General features: G+C 42.6%; 1 protein-coding gene across 4 annotated transcripts in view; it reads left to right on the top strand.

Annotated features, from left to right (window-relative positions):
- LOC104930637 (pbx/knotted 1 homeobox 2) overlaps positions 1-20,299 on the top strand; it is a 76,767-nt gene that overhangs the window by 24,510 nt on the left and 31,958 nt on the right. The window contains exon 1 of one of the 4 annotated variants that reach the window (XM_019267875.2): positions 19,456-19,520. The exons of the other annotated variants lie outside the window; for them this stretch is intronic. The gene's annotated coding sequence lies outside the window, so the exon portion shown is untranslated. Of the gene's footprint in view, positions 1-19,455; positions 19,521-20,299 lie in introns of those variants that run through there. 4 annotated transcript variants of the gene reach the window in all.

The raw sequence follows: 20,299 nt of genomic DNA, 5'->3' as shown, positions 1-20,299 counted from the left end.
TCGCGCCAAGATGCTCTGCTGCACTTGTGATAGCCAATAGGTTTTCAAATCTGATTTGGTGTATAAGGGCAGGAAGTAGTTGTCGAGTACATCGAGATGTCTTTGCATCATAAAGATGAGGTGCTGCGGAGTATGTCAGACGCCGGTAAACAGAGCAGTTGCTAAGTTCTTGGTGATATTTGTGATTTGTTACAGCTTGAACTCGAGAAACAAACGCAGGGAATCCTTCAAAACAATGATATCCTATTCTAAACTCATCCCTTATATCCCCTCGCTGCTGTTACCCATTGTAGCACAGTAGCTCAAAGCTCAAAAGCAAATCCAAGTGACAGGGCTTCACTGACAAAATGCACACATGTTCCAGATATACATCCCTAATAATAATCCATGCATTAGCCGCATGGCAGCGCTAAAAGGGAAGTGCTGAAGGGTGGGACCATCTCACTTCAAGCAGCGAGGCCTTGGAGGTCATTGTTGACAGCAGCCCCGCTATTGTGGACGACCCTCTGGGACTCTCACGCTGACTATTGTGGGAGCCAGCCTCCCGTTTCCCGTTTGAGCCATGGGCACCTGATGCCAGCTCCGTTCTTCAGCCAAAAAGTCCATTACACCCCTCACCTCCTTCTCCCTCCCATGCCCCTGTGTCCATTGTAGCCCAGCTTTCCTATCCCCCTACCTCATTTATGCGCACACACATACATACACACACCCACCCACACACACACACGTACACAGTCCGGCCTCAGAAGCCCCTGCGCTGTGGACCTCGGGTGGGCGAGTGGGCAGCGTGCCCGTATCAGATGGGAGTGCTTCCTTGATGAAGGCCCGTGCTGATCGGGTTTCTGCCACCTGTCATTCAGCTTAGGGGGGCAGGAAAGGGGGCAACAGTGGTTGCGAGTGGTGGGAGTGAGGAGGCGGGGTAGAACGGGGGTGGGGAGCAGGGGGGTCAACGAGAGAGATGCCATGGCAATCTGGCATCAAGCCTACAGCCTGCTGTTGTTTCAGTACAGCCTCCCAGACTTCTTAAGTAGTCCTTTTAGTTCATGCAGTGGTGAGTTAAACTCATAATACACAGAGAAAAATACTCAAATACTCAATACACTGTATTTAATCACAGAGCAGGACTGACTATTCGCAGAGACCCAGCAAATTAAACATCATTGTTATTGAGTCATATCTGATTACATCTTTGTCAGACACATTTCACAATCCATGCATATTGAATTTATGACTTTATTTTCTGGTTTCAGTCTGAGATCACATGCCTCTGACAAAGCTGCACATTGGCCCAGACACGTGAATCACGGGATGAGTCAAACACTGACCGCCGACTTAAGAATCTATCACGAACCTGCCTAACTTTTCTCCTGACCTGCTGCTAACTAACACACAGACAAGCGAACCTCCTCCGCCGGCTGTAACATAATAACACGACCTGCTGTAGTTCATCACAAGACTTCATCTCAGCGAACGCAGCACGTTATTACAGATTGGATGTTAGTGGAATGCTGGCAGTAAAGTGTTTTGGGCCTCGTTTAGCTTTGCTCATGGAGAGAAATTCATTTGCCTTTTTGCTCCTGAGTCAGAGTAGCAGGTTTCCTCAGCCCTGCCAGACATGTGCGCTCATTCTGTGAGACTTAATATGTTAAATCAAGACATCTGGAAGTGTATATTAATATTGTGAATGGAATTATAACCACTGGAAATTGAGCTGGATGTACAGTTGTGATAAATAGTATGTTGACTGTAGGTATAGCATTTTAGCTCATGGCCTTAGCAGATAGGAAACCGTCTACTACAGCTGCCATTTCAGATTCCACATGGGGCAGCAGCTGGGGAACTCCTTTAGCCTCTCCTGTCTAGGTAAATATCACACCACCTTCAGTGAAGAATCTGTCTAAAGCGTGCAATCTGGTCTTGGGTCAGGGGATTTTTATTTTTTATTTTTGAGCTAATGTTGGCTACAGGATGGAAACTCTACATTTTAATCAAAGAAGTCAAACTGGTATGCTGTGACCCCCTCTGACCTCTCTGTTATATGGATTTGGGGTCACGCTCAGTAGCTTCACTGTGTGATCCCTCCATCACACTTTCCACCTCTATGCTTAACCATCATCCTCCAATCCATCCATATCCATTTCTCCCTCACCCGGGCTCTTTACCCTACCAACCCTAATTGTAATTATGTTGATTTAACTTAGACACATGCGGCTCCCTCCCCACCATCTGAATGGAAGCTTATTAGTTGAATATTTTTTTTTATATTTATTTATTCCCATTTCTCAGGGTCCCTGTCGGCATTTCCAATTACTCTTGTCGTGCGGCTGTAATTGCCTCCATGCTAATGGCCGCCAGACAATCGTGCTAAATGAGGTGAGGCCGAGAGGCTAGGAGCCCGACTTCATTAAGAGCTAATGGGATTTTATAAGGGGGACTGAAGACCCAGCTCATCAAAAAGAGGGAGATGGAAGGAAAACAAAACAGATGGAGGGGGAGAGCCAAATCACTACTATTCTAACTTAGCCTGCTCCTTTTCCTGGCACTCTGAAGGAAAAAAGAACAGGTTAGTCTTCTTCTAGAAGGCTACCAGCTAATTATAGAGAGACAGACTGAAAGACTGACTTACAGTGGAAAAACAGACACACTGAAGAGCGGATAAGTGTGCCCTGGCTGTCCAGTTGAACATGAAAAGCAGCTATTTTTGTGTTTCATGCTCTTGGAATCTATCTCAAGGAAACTATTCCATTTTTCTTTGGCAAAGGAACAGCGATAGATATGTATAAATTATATATTTAAGAAGTGAGTGGACAGTCCAGTCCAAATCCTCCCACATTTTTCACACTTCATTTAGACTGAGAGAAACTTAGACGGGTGCAAACATGGCTTGAACGCAACAAGATGTTATGAGATCGAGGCATTTATACATCCTGTAAATCTGTATATGGGTTGAAGGTTCAACCAACGGCACCAAAAACCCAGCAGGTCATGAAAAATCTAATTAAATCTGTTAAATTCTTCTTGGATTACTGTGAGAACTAACTGTTCTTTTTTGATATGAACAGAAAGGATGCGAGTCAAGAGTGCCAATAATTAGAAGAAAGTCTTCAGTCTATCAGATCCATCCTTACAAGCATTTCAGTGTGTGTGTTTGCTTGAAACACTACACGTCTGTGCATTATTACGTTTTCTTTTCTCTTCCACGCAAATGCTCAGTGCAGTCGTGTTAACAAAGTTCTCCATTCAGTCCGACTAAACCAACCCTTCACACATGAAATGATCCCTCACTGATCTGTTGCCCTTGAAATGCACTTAAAGGTGGCCATCCATCTTGGTGAAATCGCTCCGTTCCCCCATTGGAATATAGTTACATCGCGCGCTCTGCAGTTGCGAGATCAGTTGCCTTATACTTTTCATTTGCCGCGCCATCTTAAAGCTGACACGGTTTGTCTGCTGTTGGTTTCAGCTCAATGGCCTTTTTGGCTCCAGCAGATGAGGGGCCTGCCAAATTCTATTACACGCTGAATAAACCAACGTGTTCACCTATGAAAAGCAAGCATTATAGAGTCAGCGAGGTAATGGATACTGTAAAGTTGGTGTACTACCACAACCCTGACTTGGGTTCTTTCCCTGGCTCTTATGCATCTGCTTGTTTGTCCATGGGAGCACGGGGAGAGAATCAGTTTTATGTGTGTCAGCTATTGGTTGTCGAGCTCTGACACTAGCAGGAAATATTTCTTGACTTTATGCACCATTGGCAAAGACGATTTACATGTACTGTAAGTTCAACAAGCTTCCGTCTAAATGTCACATGAAAATGGCAGGATTCAAACTCCAGCCTTCGGTTTGTCGAAAAGTTTAGGACTCCTTTTTTCACAGTGAGGCCAAATGGGAGGTAATTATCTCTTTTGGGGACATCATGCAAATAGAAATCACACGAGTTGGTATCGAGGGAAATTCGATGGTATAAACAGCTATGGAAGCATCGTACGGCCTGTCTGGACACAGTGGAAATTAGGCCAATTATCCACAGGCTATATCCGTTGTGGGCATCGAGCAGAGGTAAAACTATTGTCATTTGATGGAAAGATGGTGCAGTCTGATGTTTCCATTACAAAAAAAGAAATCAACAGCATCACAAATAAAACCACAGAGCAAGCCGTGCATGTCCAAACTACTGAAAACATGATGGAGCATCGACTGTGGCTTGAATGCCGTTTAATAACCATGTACAAAAAAGTACATACTTGCACCTCCTCTGTGGCTCTTCCTGAGGTTTCTTCCACCTTTTTTCCCTGTCAAAGTTTTTCCTCACTCGAACCGAGGGTCTAAGGACAGAGGGTGTCACTCCCTGTACAGACTGTAAAGCCCTCAGAGGAAAATGTACTTTGTGACTTTGACACAAATAAAATCTAATTTGATTTGATTTGACTAGGCAAAAATGACTACATGTATGGTTAGTTATAAAACCACACAATTCACTTACAAGTGGAAAATACAATAATAATAATAATCATTTTGGAAGCAATGGTTTGATGAAAAACAAAAGATATGGATAAGCGGTTGTGGAAGATGATTATTTGCCTTGCGTATTGTGAAAACACCATTAATAACAGCACTAATGATACTACTAATGAAATCCCATCAGTACTAATATCAATCCCAACTTGAACAGCGAAGCTTAAACTATGTCTAAACTCCTAATCTGTAATCTCCATGATGTAGTATTTCTAATAGAATACAAGATTTCTTAAATATCTGTGTCCTTTCCGTTTTTAAAGACCCACATACAGCTGTGCTGTAATGTTACATTGCATATGGTAATGTTGAGTTGCTGAAGATAACAAAGGAGACATAATTATCTACATAGCAGAAATGAAAGCAGCCCATTAACCGGAGCTGAAAGCATATTGAGAAATCTGGTAAACGCCGTACGGGAATCTGTCTCCTGTTCTTTTCCACAGACTTTTACCCGAAGAATCTTCTAAGTAAGGCAGATGTGTCTAATCATTTGGGCTGCGGGGTGTTCTTGTCCCCAAAATGCCGTCCAGGCTGCTCTGATGGTGGGATGAGGGTTGTGGTTTAAGGCTCGGGCCTGGTAGGAACAGCTGTCCTCCAGCTGCCATCTCTCCTGCTTTTTTGGGGGGGAGGAGGTGGAGGTGGAGGGGGGGGGAGAGGTTGAAAAACAGTCCCAAACCTCCTGGGTCAGAGCCCTGGTATGGCGGTCTCCCTGGCAACTGGAGCTGAGACTGTGGTGGTGGTGTGTGTGTGTGTGTGTGTGTGTGTGTGTGTGTGTGTGTGTACAGTATGTGTGTGTGCGTGTGTGTGTGTGTGTGTCCGCGAGCAAACAATCTGGCCAGTGATAGGCAGAGTACTGGGGGTTAAGGGTATATAGTCGATCCTCACTTTATCTGTGTCTCTTTCAATTCACACACTGTTGGCATTGACTGACATGAAATGGGACGTGGCCAAAGCGGTTCACAAAGTGTCATCTCCCCACCGAAAAAAAACAACAACATTCAAACCACATTGAGACGATTAATATTCTGTCTCTCCCTCTTCTTCTTCTCTAACTACTCTCTAAGCTCAACACAAGGGAATGTGAAGCTCCCTGAGCAGGGCAAAGACGTTCAGAGAGGAGGGGTGGGGGGGAGAGAAAAGGGAAAGAAGCTGAAGGGAGGAGGGGGAGGAGAGGGGAGAACAGTGAAAAGAGGAGGACGTGAGTTTAGGAAGAAAGAGAGCGAGAGAGAGCAATGGTGAGAATGAGAGAGAGAGAAGACGGGGGGATGGAGAGGAGAGGGAGGGCTCTGGAGATGGAAAAGCAGAGAGGACGGGATGAATAGGAGAGGGATGAGGGAAATGGATATGTGGAGATACTTGGCTTTGGCCCCATCAAAATAGCGGTTGTCATGCAAACTCAACCCTCCTTCCCCTCTCTCTCTCTCTCTCTCTCTGTCCCACACATACTCAGACTCTCTCTTCCACCTCCTCCAGACCCCAAACCTCTCAGACAGTGTCTAATTAAATGCAGTGCTTATTAGACAAAAGTTTCGCTGGTGTTCTCTTGTAAAAAACGTCCTTTACTTACAAAAACGTCACGTTTGGCAGCGACTTAAAAACACACAAACTTTAACTGATGCGCCAACAGGTACATTTTTTAAAGTTTTAAACCACACATGACTTTGATTTATATCCAAGCTGCCTTTGCCTACGCTTTCCAGCCGATGTATATTGATACAGTGGTTCCTCGTTCTTGGCAATTATCGTGTACAGCGCATTCTCCGACTTTAAAACTTCAAATTGCGGCGCCCACCAACCTTCTGTGCAAACACATTCGATGAAACAGCCTCAGTTTGTGTTGCCTTTAGTGAGAAACGCTGTACAGTCTATTACAATAAGCTCACAAGACAAAAGCACAGTAACAGGTGTTAGCTGTGACACATGAGCGGTTAGTGTGTATTGGCTGATCAAGGTGTCAGAGGAGTGTGTGTGTGTGTGTGTGTGTGTGAATGTGTGTGTGCTTATGGAGAAGAGCACATTTACTGCCATCACATAGTTTGAAACTGATTTTTTTTTTATTATAAAGGATAGTGAGTTATGAAACTACTCGTAATGTAACGTTTTAGATCTCTGCTCCTATTTCGATGCAAATGTATGCACATATTTTAAACATTCAGTAATGCTAACTGAACCTTATTGCACTTAATGGAAGTTTTTAACCTCCTGTGGTATAATATTGTAGGATAATGCTCATCATGCTATAATACGTGTGATGCTTAATAGCACGTATTGTATCTTATTGTTCCTTTTTCATAACAAAGATTCAAACCCAATGTGAGCTTTTTGTCAGAATGTGGCATCATTGTAAAGAGATATTGATGATGAATCTTATGTTTAAGATAAAAATAAGCCAAAATAATAGTTTGGATTTGCTGTAACTGTTCAAAATAAAAACATTTGATAGCTACAAGGAACAAAACTCACACTCAGAGACTTGTTTTCTTGAGTGTCAGTGTGCAGAATGACTGATCAGTTAGACGGATTATCTGTGCTCTTATTGATGTACCAGCAAGATTTGTGACACAACAACTAGTTTGTTCAGTATGCAGTGTGATGTGTGGAGATATTTTTGAATTTTAAACAAGGTAATTGAACTTTTTAATGTTCTTCAAAGCATAGAGAGGGTTTGAAATACTTTGAATCTACAGTCGGGTTTTATTGAGTTTTGTTCCCAATGGAGATACCAAGTTGGATGCCAGAATGATTCATAAATAAACAGAAAAATGTTATACCTATAAGCCATGTTGTGGTCAAAGGCCAAATGCGTCTGCACGATTTTGTGTCTTTACTCCGCCTCGGGGCAGCAGATGCACATGAGTGGAAACATTCAAGTGAAAAGACTCACAGACAAATCTTTTAAATGTGATGCATTCTTCCTCTTAGTCACAAGTGGGCCAGTTTTGGCCACCCGATGACAGGAAAACACCAAACATAGAGGGGCTGGACGTTGTTTCCATAGAAACAGACCTCATGCGAAAAGGTCACTGTCAAAGGTTTTTCCTCAGAAAAAGGCAGAAGGATTATAGGAGGGGGGGAGTCAGACAAGAACAAAAAAAAGGCAGTTTTTTTATCCATTTTTATACACCCCCCCCTCCAAACGAATATTCTAACAATGATAAAAATGTAGGATTTAAATAGCGCAATTACATGGCTGCAAATGGTGAGAGCCCCCTCTCTTTTTTATTATTATTTCTTTATTCTCTTTTGAAGTCGGGAATTGAAAAGGGAGAGTGGTCGACAGCCTGCACGATGCCTGAGCTTTGTGTTTCGGTGCAGATACGTCGCCTGCCTGCCCCCTCAATCACTTCCCTTCCTCTCTCCCCTCCCTCTCAAGTCATTTTAATTAAGTCAGTCTCACTGGCATGGTAGGCAAAGATAATTGGAGAGGGTTTTTGGATGCCATTTACTCTAAATGGCGCCTGTTTCTTCCCATTCTCTCGCCTTTTCTCCACTCCCACAGCTTCTCCTGCCACCCCTCCCCTTCCGCTCCTCATCTCCTGGCAAGGAGTTACCTATCTTCCCTTTCCTTCCCTTTTTCTCTGCTTCCATCTTATATTCAAACGTGAAATATGGATTAACTTCTTCTGTGTGGCTGAGGGGATGACTTCCTGTGAATTGCAAATTTTGGCCAACACTGCAATTTATTTGAAATGGCAAATCAGGCAAAGCAATTTACTGGAAATGAGGAGGTTCTTTGAACTTTCCTCCTTTGAAAAACTTTGTGTTTTCTCATCACATGGGGAGCATCTGCTGGAAAAAGAAAAAAAAATCTCATAGGAACATCTATTCCACGCTTTAATAGAAAAGTACAATTCCAAGAAACAAGACGGGCTTTGATTCGCATCTTTATTTGTGCGAATGAGGTGTCGGGGAAATGCTTTGGAAATCTTCAGGCATTGAAGAAATTGCATCTTGTCAGTGAGGTTCAGAATTCTATTCATCTTCCTCTATTACTTCCATATGTCTGCAGTTGTTACTTACATTAAGTTAGTTTGAGTTTATTGATTGCAAACAAGGCACTCCAGCTCTAAATTCACTTGTGATGTGTGGAGTCAAATTGTAGGAATGAGCGACACATGAAGTATATCAAGGATCCGGTGCATGATTGATAGGCCAAACTATACACAGTGAAAGGTGGAAGTACATGTGTCCATACTAATCCATGTTAGCAGCACCACCAATGTTTCAATGGTCCGTGCTGTACGTCAACCGTGTGGGATTTGTCAGTGTGTGTGAGTGTTAAGTGTTCGTGTGGGGCTCCCTCTATCAATCAGGTAGGGCCGGGCCCTGCTGCTGAAAGGGGGCTACAGTGGGCCACCCATCCAGTCAGGCGCTCAGGGGAGATCCAATGTCCTTAGTGCCTTAATGCGCTCCAGATGTCCCTTCAGCCGAGTGAGAGAGAGAGCGAGGGGGAACAGTAAGGGAGAATGTGAGGCTTTAGTGCCTCAAAGCAGACCTCGATCTGGCTCACAGACTGTAGCTCTGGTTTGTCAAACGTTCTCCTCAGGGGGGTTGTTGTTGATGCACCTGCAGTTTTGTGTTTTTTGATAGCTGGAGAGATTTATTCCCCCGTTTCAAACACGCCGAACAGCATTTTGTTTTGTCCCTCAAATAAGTGTGGATGCGTCTTTGTGTACAGTCGCGTACAGTCTGGGGGCGGCTTTGTCCTCTCTGTCTCTCTGTCCGTCTCCCCCCCACCTTGACTCACGTAGAATAAAACAACATGAGTCATTTTGTCAACAGTTAATCATGCATGTGCTGGTAGACGTATTTACTTTAAGAACATCAGGCTTGATGCGCCACCTAAAGGATGAAACAAGTAGAAGCCGATCATTTTTAAAATGTGTTTGAGAAAGAAGAAAGAAGACTGACTTCATTTTTTCATGTGCTACTTTCTGGTTCTAGACTTGGTTGAGATCGCATCACAAACCTAAAGCTGGGAACAAATGGCTACGTTTATGAGGAGTTCATATGGCATGACATCACCACATCCACTGCAGATATGAAACCTTTGGTGCTGTGAGTTACAGTGGTACATGTTTCTGTGGTGAAATCAGTAACTTAAAGGTCCAGTGTGTAAGATTTTGAAGGCTCTATACCCATAACATGGTGGAAATAGAATATAACATGCAGAATTTTTTGTTACCTTAGTATGAACCCTTTGATGAGATGTGCAGGTCCTCTTTTATGGAGTCCGCCATGGTGAACCACCTTGTTTCTACAGTAGCCCAGAATGGACAAACTAAACACTGGCTTTGAATATCACCTTTTGCCCTTTTCTATTTGTAGCCACAATAGTTTCTAATTAGCTCGTTATACAATGCGTTGACAGCACAGAAACATGGACTCTGTGCTATAGTATATCTAACCAAACAAATGAGTCTCCCACTGACTGTGACGACATGTTCATCCACCTCCATTAGCCCTTCTCACTGTACATTATATATATAATATTCATACTCTGGTTAAGACAGGAAAGTAAAAGGCAGAACTGGTTGAGGTTGGTTATGGCATGGCCAACCTTGCAAGAGCATGACCTGCTCTTATTTTCAAATGTCACACAGAGAGAGGTCAGGTTGTTAAGAGGTGGTGAAACTGTGAGTTATAGCCTATGGTCTCATTTCATTATTGAAATTATGGCCTTTGCATCTTTTTACCTCTGTTTCTGAACTCATTCAGCCTGGCAGCTTGAACAAGAGGTTCATTCCTCCTCCGGGCAGTAAACATGAACACATGGTCTCGCTGGTAACTGTGCTACATTCAGCTTCGCTAGATATTCACAGAAACATTAACTGAACCACAATAACGGCGTCTTAGCAGCTGGTTTACAACTTTTTACCGACATTCAGGGCAGCCTCCCGTGAGATGCTGTATAGCTGAGCTGCAACCCAGGTACCCGAACTCTCTCCAAGGGGCAGTAACATGCTCCTAGTAGCTGTCAAAGCTCCACCAGACTTGGTGTCTTTCCAGTGGAGAAGCAGATGGTAGCTGTTCACGGCTGGTTAGCTGTGATGACCGGCATGATGGCCACGCGCGTCCCTATCCGCTGGTCATCAGGCGTCTCCCGTGTCATCACACTGCGTATCCACGAGACCACGCCTCACACAGATGTTACCCTCCACTCCTCTGTCGCGTTTTTGGATTCACTGGAAGAATTTTGGTCGACTCTTTAAACTTATTCCCTCATGTCATCATTTCCCACTCTTACTTTCTTTCCTCCTTTACCTCCAGCATGACCTGGCACTCTCTATCCTCCTCTCAACTTTCCCTAAATCCACCCTAAAGTCTGCAAACTCTCTCCCCCTCTTCACATTGTGCCTTCGCCTCTCCCTCCCTCTCCTGTTTGCGTCTCCATACCTCCGCCGTCCACCTCTCTCCGTCCATCCTCCCCTGCCACGCATGCTCCACGCCTCTCCCCGTGGCATTTCAGAGGAAATTTAATATAGCTTTGTTTGGCGTTTCCAAGAATTCCATTCGGCTGCTAGCTCTCTTTGCCCCCCGACACTAAGACAAACAGAAGCCGTCCAGCCAAGAGCAGCAAACACCACTGGTGTTGGCCTCATTATTTGGCCTTCGTATTTCAGATGACTCCAGCTCCACTTCATTTTCTGTTTGTTTCCCTCTGCTTGATTTCTTTTCGAGCTTCAGTCTGGATCTGCTGCACCTTCATGTGCAGAAATATGTCAGCTCGTCTCTGAAAACTCTGATGGCATCCATACATCCTCATGAAGTTTATAGACTGCATCTACAGAGCATTCTTGCATTACTTATTATGGCTGTAAACAAATATGAATTTATCGCTTGCCAACACAACGGCATAATAGTTTTAGCAGTGATATATATTTTACATTTTCACCTGCTGTCCCACCAGTTTGATGCAACTTGCCAGAAGTATCACGCCGCTTCTCGTAGCTCAGTCCAATCAAAACACAGACATCATAAACACTCTGCCAGAATCTGATCAGTGGAATTCACTCTTTGTACTGGTAGCAGGATCCCTTAGAAAAAAGAATGAAGACAGCCCTTATAATAACTTCACATCTTTATAAATGTCAGTTTTAGACTTTTCTTCAGTAATCCAGGTGAAGATGAAGATTTATGTTATATGTCTTAGTGAGGTTCAATAACTGCTTTGAATTTAAACATCGAGGTTTGTTGGTCAGTGTCAGGATAAAGCTTGAATGATTCATCTTTCGATTGATCGAATTCTTCATGATTTCATAGTGAAGCCCGACACCTTGTAAAAATCTAGACGGAAAATGATGAGCTAAAGTTAGGGACTGTCTAAAAAGTGCATGCAAAATAAAAAGAAGAGCTTTTTTTTACCTGGACTGACTTATATTGTATTTTAAATCTCTTTTTTTCTGTGTTTTTTTCTTTTAGTTTGTTTTTTTGCTCTATGACCCAATGAAATCGTGTTTAATTATTATTAATTATAATTTATTATTCAACTTCATGCTTAATTCAGTGGATCATCAAAGAGTTTATTTACCTTTTTGAAGATTATTTTGCGGCGTCTCTGCTTTAGTTTTGAGTGATCGTAGAGAAAGAAAGGAAAGGTTTTGATGTAGATCCTGTCCATGCCCCATATAAACGTGAATGTAGATATTTTTTTATACAGATAGTTGCTTTGTGTTACAACTCCTTCTCAGTATATCTCAGTGTTGATGATATTTAAACGTCTTCTGACATCTTAACAATAGAAACTTTCACATTTTTTGAAATAAACAGATGCAGATAGCAGCTTTGTGTTACAACCACTCCTGAACTCTCAGTTTTGGTGACATTTAAACCACTTGTGACATCTCAACAACAATAGAAACCTTTATCTTTTTTTTATGAAATATGATTATGGTAACAGTATTTCAGTTTTTTATGACATACGAATTTAGCTTCAAGTGGTATGCAAATGACATTGGACAGCTCTACCACACCCAGTTGCCAGCCAGATGTCTCCTCTTTACTCCCTGCTTTGCATGCTCAAAGAGTCTGACCTGTCATTACCCTGGCTGGGCTCCTCAGTGTAGTACATGCCAGTCTGCTCAGTCATCCTCTGGTTCTGTCTGGCCCGCCGTGTTGCTCCAAGACAAACTCACCACCCTCCCCTCCTCCGCAGTCGGAGCTGTGCTGACACTCAAGTGGCTAACATTGCAGACACACACACATTCAGACATGCACAAGCACACACACATACATAGAGAGAGAGAGCCACCCACCTGCTAATCCCCTTCTCATTAATCCCCCACCGCTCTCCTCAAATATTCCCTTCTGCTGATCTCATTGTGAGGGAGGGTGTATGTGTGTGTGTTGGTGGTGCTGGTAGTAGTAGTGATGGTGGTGGTGGTGGTGGGGGTAGTGCAACAGGGCCCATTTCAGTTTGGTAGAACATTTCCAATTTTCAGCACATGCACACCTACACTGGAGTTCAGGAGAACTCAACCTCAAACATCAGCCGTGCAGCCCGGAGGGTGTGCTGCCAGTAAAACTGCTCAGGGTTTTCTCTCCTGCCTTTAATGGACTACAGATAATTGCAAACATGTTCAACTGTCTGTTTAAAGGGCAGATCCAAGACAAACAGAAAAGATCATTACCTACAGGAGGTGTCATTTTCCGTTTTGTTTTTAACTGAGTTGGAAATTAGTGCTGGACATGGGACCAAATCCAGTTTAGGTGGGTGAACACCTACAGTACAGTACAGCACTACGTGCATTTAACTGGAACGGTGATAAACAACCGATCCTGAGTAGTCTTTTAATTTCATATCTCATAGCTCATGTCATGTTGACCATAAAAAATAAATAAATAAAATGAATCTCTTAATATTATCTGGTGCTTCCTTTCCCGGAGACATGTGCACACCTGAACCCACTGACTGGTTTTCATGGTGTGCATTAGCTGCGTTCCCATGGTAACATTCATCCTATTTATATTTTGCAGGCCTGTTCACGATAAAGACCACCTCATCTCGAAGTGATATGGGTGATTTTCTGGGGGATATTTGATTGGATTGCTCGCACGCTGTCGTTAGCATTCTAATAAGCAAACATGCCAAACTTCACATATTAGAGCCTGTATGAGCTTACAGTCAACTCAGTTCAGAGCATAGCTGAGATTTAGTTAGTTGACAGTTGAAAGAGTTGACAAATTATGTTTATACCAAAGGCTTGCAGGTTTACAAAGGTTTATTTTACCAGTAAAGTTTCTATTTATTGCAACAAATGCATGATTTGTGTTTTTATGGTCATGTTTCGGCACTCAGAGCAGGGTTAGGGACATATTGTGGACAATTAAAAAGTTAAAAAAAGCAGAAGAAGGAACATGTTAACCTTACTAACATTTAACTGGAACCACCAAAGTCCATCATGACAAACTCAGGATGCAAATCTTGGTCTCACTTGGCAACGCCAGCCGCCTTCCACGACTTTACAAAAACACAATTTTTCTGTTATTCACAAAACATCGCAGCTGAATTTAATCCAGCCAGCAAGAAAAACATATTTCATGAATGTAATTTCTAGGAGACAGTGTTGAGCTTCGCCTGAAGACCTGAATATATGTGGCTCCATCTTTCAAAGAAACTCCAGAATCCTCGCTCTAAGAACTGGTATGTGATGAATGCATTGTCGTTCTCCGGGTGATATGGACAGAAACAGACAAAACCCAAAACAAACAGGTGTTATCCTTTAAGAAGTGGCTGTAACGTATAGAAACATGTGAAACTACAGCCTCAAAAACAATGACAGAGTCGAAGCTGCGTCTCTGACACAGGGACAGAAAATCTCATAGTCCACGTTTATTTATGTTATTGCATTGGGTTACAGAAATCTAAAGCGATCTAAGACGTCCTCTGTGCACACAGAAGGTTTATTTCTCTCGAGTTTTGTTCATCTTCCATGTTAGTGAGCACTTCTTCTCTACCAAGATGCCATCCATGTGTGGCATATCAAACACTACATCACACTAAACTATAGCTATTTTACACAGGGCCAGTCAGAGTTGGGCGGCTCATGCCTGCTGTCATGTCATGCATCTTGATATGCCACACCTGCTTATTTGAACAAATTTGTGCACAAAAGTTGAGTGAAATAAAAAACCTTTTGTGTGCATGGACGATAGATTTTTACTTAAAAGACGAGTGTTGTCTTTTTGGTGATTGTACATTTAACTGGCTAAAGAAACTAGTTGGAGAAGCACTAGAAGACGGAGTGCTTACACGGCACACTCTTTGTGGATAAGCTCGTTCTCCACAGTCAGACTGTAGCAGACTATAGATGCTCATATCACTTTGTGGTCAAATGCTTTTAAAGTTTGAGTTGTCAGCACTTTGCTTGAAAACACAGCAGCACTGTATCATTTAGTCTGCGTGGTGTTAAATGTTAAACCAAATAAGCCGCCCTGCATCCTGTGCCATTTTACTTGTCAGTCACGTCGCCCCCACCGGGAGCTAAAGTTGTTCTGAAGTGACACGGATGGCACTCGCTCGCTGTGATAAGGAGGTATCCTTTTAAAAAAAAAAAAAAAAAAACTCGCAGATGCATTGGCAGATAAGCTGCACAATGTATGTGCCAGCAACATGACAGAGGAGGAAGAGGACTGAAGAGACGGGGGTGAGCGGAGAGCAGGGGAGGGGGGGATTCAGCGGGAAACTCTTGTAGATTACATTTCCTCTCCATGAGCTCGGCCGTTCCAATTTCAGCTTGAATTTTTCTACCTTCAGTGTTCTGATGGTTATCAGCTTAGCAGAGGAAATGGTGTGCGTGTGTGTGTGTGTGTGTGTGTGTGTGTGTGTGTGGACCGCAGGACGAGACACTTTTGCCCCTGCGCCACCTTTCAACATCAAAATGCCTGAGCTGCTGCGCTTGAAGTTGCCTGAACACAGCCGAATGGATCACACCGTGGGCGTACACGCATACAGTACATGTACATATTTCATGCTGAAACATGAAGGCCTGATACAACATCAGTTCACTTCTCAGCTGTGTTCATAATCACGTCTTATTTTATTAAAAAGGGGCAGGTGACACTGTTAAATTAGGACATAATTAACGTAGCCGTACATCCCAAATGTGACATGCCAGGTCGTCTCATATAACCTAATATTTACTGGCTGCTAGTGTTTTAAATGTTTCTTGTTGCCAACAAAACTCATGAAAAGACCAAAACTACGAAGGTTTTAGTCCATCCAACAATACTCCCTGAGTCCTCTACCATGTCTGTGATTGGTTCTGGTTTCAGTTTGAGCTCTGTCCACTACTTTGCTTCACGGTGAAACTTTGGTGATCTTCTCGAGTGTTAGACATTCATTCAGACGTTCATTAATTGTAATCACTTTGGTGATCCTCCTTTGTTTGGCTGTTCACAGTTTTTAAATGTGGCCGATATCAGATTCAGAGAAGTTGACGTGCAGAGGAAGCCATCAGATTCATGAGCAGATGATAACAGTGATGAAGATGAAGACAAAGAGACATTTTAAATGTCGAGTGACCAATTATAATATGACTCCTCAAATTTTGTCTGTACAGAAGTGTCACCTCAGATACTTTGGTCCCTGTTCATAATACGACAGTAAGATGTCACCAAGTGCAACAGTGTGGCTCACTGATTGTTTTTAATAGTTTGAGGACAGCAGTGACAGAACATATATCATGTTTAATACACACGGTTGTACAAATATTCGTCGTTGGATCTAATGACAACAACAAAACGATGGAATATCACTTAAATTACGGCTTGTGATCCATGTTCCACCAGACATCGTCTCATCGTTGGTTCTCTGAGTCTTTTGCACCGTGCAGACGCTGTTGCAGTTCTATTTTTGTTGGTAGAGGGGAGTGCAATGTTGGCACTCTCCTCCCACCCCACCCACCCGCTTCCCAGGAGTGTGTGTGTGTGTCTGTGTGTGTTCATGTGCCTGTATGAGCATGTGTGTGTTTGTTTTAGGAAATGATGCAGCGCCAGTTTGTGTAAATGTATCCACGACAGAGCTGAAACAAAAATAAGTTCACTGAGGCAGGTCGGACTACCATTTGGTCGCCACGCGTCATGTTTGCCATGTGTGTGCATCGTCTACGTGGTGGAGCATGTCCGTGTTCTTATCATCATTTTTTTATGTAGGAGCATCCGAGGAGTGTGCTGCAACCTGCCGGGAGGAAACAAACCTCCACGCTGGCATGTTCGAGCTGGAGCCAATAAGAAGCTGGTTTCACATTAATGATGCTCACTCAGATGTTTTGGCATTTAACTTTACAGCAACTTTAACTGTTCTAATTAAGGATAACATTGATTGATAGTCATGTGACATAGTAATCAACTATATAATTGGAATCTGCTATGCGTAGATCTAATAATTTGGTTGAAATGTTCCAATATTGTTGTATATTTAATACACATGTAGTTGTTCTGCCGTCTATATTCCATTTACTCACCTCCGATTACTTATTCAAGCCGATGCGTGTGCTGTAGTGCATCTTGGTACATACTGTAGGCCTAATGCTGCTGTCAACATAATTGTTCAAACAAACCTTAGTCATAATTTCAACTCGATATTTAGTCTTTAAAAAAGGAAACAATTCAAATTAAACCATAGCTGTCTGTCTTGTTAGTTAGTTAGTTCCAACATTTTGGGGGTTTTGGGCAATGTTCTGACACGTGCTTTGCATTTTAATTGAAGAAGGTGAATAGAACATGAATATAAACTTTATTTGTTTTTGTTCTTACTTTTTTTTTTAAAGGGTTATAATTCAGGTACCTCTTGATACAGATGATTAAAGATGGTACAATCATTTACCTGCAGCCCGACTATTCGTTTCATGTTTTGTCTCATATGTTTAGCCTCTTTAGAAAAAAAAGCTCACCTCATTATAATAAGGGCTTTTAGCTATGCTAATAAGGTTATTTGCATGCAAACCGCCTCTCCTTGGGGAATTACAAAAAAATAAAAATTACCACTGTACTGTAGTTTTGCCACTATCCATTTTACTTGAGACTTTAATCCAATTTTTTTTTTTTTTTTTAAAGCAAGAAGGAGCACAATCAAACCGGAATCTGTAATATCCCAACAAACATTTGCATAAATACAAAGAAAACAAGAATTGCAGTCAGATTGGAGCACTGATGCCATTGTCAGCAGTTCGAAAGAAAGCGATGAATCCTGCAAACTGTCATACCCGAGGGAAATCCTTGTGTCTTCATTATGGCTGTGGGGCATATTTGAATATCTGAAGGACGTTCATTAAGAAGTTCTGTATGAGAGAATAAACTGGAAAGGTTATAGATTTAAATTCGAGCGTAAAATGTCATTGGAAATTGATAAGGACGAGTCAGAGGAAGCCTTTGAGTAAGGTCAGCACAGTGAGTGAGCGGAGGAAGAAACGCCAAGTGTTCTCCATGAAAGTAGTATCCTGTTGACAATGATGATGTGTGACTTACTTATTTTTATTCAAAAAATAATTCAAAAAAAATCTTTCACATGAATCTTTCAGTTTCCTCCGAGCTGAAGTTTGCAGATTTAACCTTGTGAGACCAGAGAAAAATTCTGAACATTCCAGCTTGTTTATAGCCGACTTGTGTCTTACAATCATTTAATAAATTCCGGCCCGCTCGATAGCCAAGTCAGCCACAAGCCGGCAAGCATCGCAACATTAAGATGATTTCGTGCAAGTTCTCGTCTTTGAATGTTTGTGGGTGAGTTGCGGTCTGCTCTTTGTGACTTGGTTCACATCTAAATCAGAACACACGCTCTGCCTTTGTGTGTTTTATTTCAACAAAGAGAACATCTTGTATCCTGTATCCCCTCGCTGCAATGTTTGCATTAAAGTAATACTCAGGAACTTCCAGAACACTGCAGAGATATAAAATCACAAATCAACTTCTCTCCCCGAAGGCAAAACCTCCCAAAAATCCCAACTTAACTCGGTCCACCACGCCTCGCCACTTTTGCAGCGATCTTGCTGAACTTGGAGTTAACAATGTCCACAACAATGCTGAAAACATCCTTCACCAAGCTTCAAATCCATGCCTTCTCTGTCTTGTGGGTGAGGATGAGTTCAATCAACAAGAGCGGATGAATAAATAATACTAGCATGAATTGTAAGTGTGGGCTGGCGAGGAGCAGGGTGTTGCGAGGCTGGGTGGAGGGAGGGCTGCTGGCTCAGGTTAATGAGGTGGTCTGGGAGTGTGGACTGGGTCCTGACTGCAGTATGTGTATGTGTGTGGAGCTTTAGCCTGGGGGGGATTTGTAGCCCTAAGACCACTGGTGAGACTATCTTCGCCTCCGGCTGTATATGCACTTGCGCCTTTGAGTGTGTGTGTGTGTGTGAGAATGTATGTGTGCTTATGCGTTAGAGGCAGTGTGTGTGATATTGCCCTCAGGATGACACTGGTTGAAGCTTTGCTATTTCTGCGTCTAATGTTGGCATTTGTGCATTAATATACATGCCTATGTTTGCATGCATGGCCATTCCCACTTGTGTGTGTGGGGGGTGTTTGCGCTCTGATCTGTGTGTTTTCCGATTTCTGTGTTGGGTCCGACCACAAATGTGTACACAGCCCCTTTCCCCACCCCTCCTCTGCCCCAGTCTCATTACCATTCCACCCTTCCCTCCACCATTTTACTCAACACCATCAAGGCCTCGCCTCCTGGTGTTTGCATTGTAAATCAGGCCTGACAATAAGGCGATGATTAGATCCTACTCATATTCAAAAACACCTGATTTATTTATTCATCTTCCTCTCTTGCATGGCATCAAGATGCATAATATCTGACCAAGGTGACATACCCACTTCCAAATGTTATTCATTGCATTTGCAGGTCAACCTCTTAACCAACAAACTCAAACAGGAAAGATTAAATGAGATTTTTTTTTTTTTTAGGGGAGGATGTGCAAATGACGGCTCGCCTGCTCCTTACATCCACAGAAAGAGCATTCATTCGGCTTCCTGCTTCATGTGTGATATCAGATCAGGTATCAGAATGGGTTAAAGCGATGCGATCTGAGGGCGGATTTGAATCTAGCCTTGAGTGTAAAACTGTGATACGCTGTCTGTGTTTTCATGAATATGCACAAGATATTATTTATGGAAAGCTTCGGGATTCGAGAAGCGGATCCAATTGATCACTAGTTAAGTCAGACAAGCCTCTGCACTGTTGTTTTTAAGCAATTGGCATCATGGGGATTGGGTTATTTTTCTCAGAGTGCCCTTGTGAAATTATTTCATTTTTTTTTTTTCTAAGAATTTCTGCGGGTAATGAAGGCAAATGGACTCGTCTCTCATGCGATTCTGAGACTGGTTTGTTTAAAACAGCATGGAGAGTGTTGCATGCCCGATGAAGAGCTTGGTTGCTAATCAATACTAAGTGGAGTAAATAAACGTGCACATACGTTAATTATTTGAAGGTCTAGTTGTTGGATCAGTACTCAAATGAGAGTCCAGTGAAGTGAGAATCTATTTGATTATGAACAAACACAAAAGCATGTTCCAAATCAGCCTCGCATGTTGGTGTGGCTCAAGGGATGGCAATGCTGGTCTCGTCCTGTCCAACACTTTGGTCTATCATCAGGACATACTTAATACTTTAGTTTACTATCAAATATCTGCAAAAGTAATGTTTTTTTTATATGCACTCCATTCTAATCATCGCCAATCTTTGAACCAATCTTTGTTTTTTTAGGAGAGTGAGTTGAGTTTTGCTCCAAAGTGCTCTCAGTTCATTTGCAGACAACCCACCAAGGTGGCTATTTTC

Source organism: Larimichthys crocea, chromosome XXII (genome assembly GCF_000972845.2).
Source record: "Larimichthys crocea isolate SSNF chromosome XXII, L_crocea_2.0, whole genome shotgun sequence".
NCBI classification, from domain to species: Eukaryota; Metazoa; Chordata; class Actinopteri; family Sciaenidae; genus Larimichthys; species Larimichthys crocea.
The sequence above is the reverse complement of the archived record's forward strand: the minus strand, read 5'-3'. Positions and strand labels throughout refer to the sequence as shown.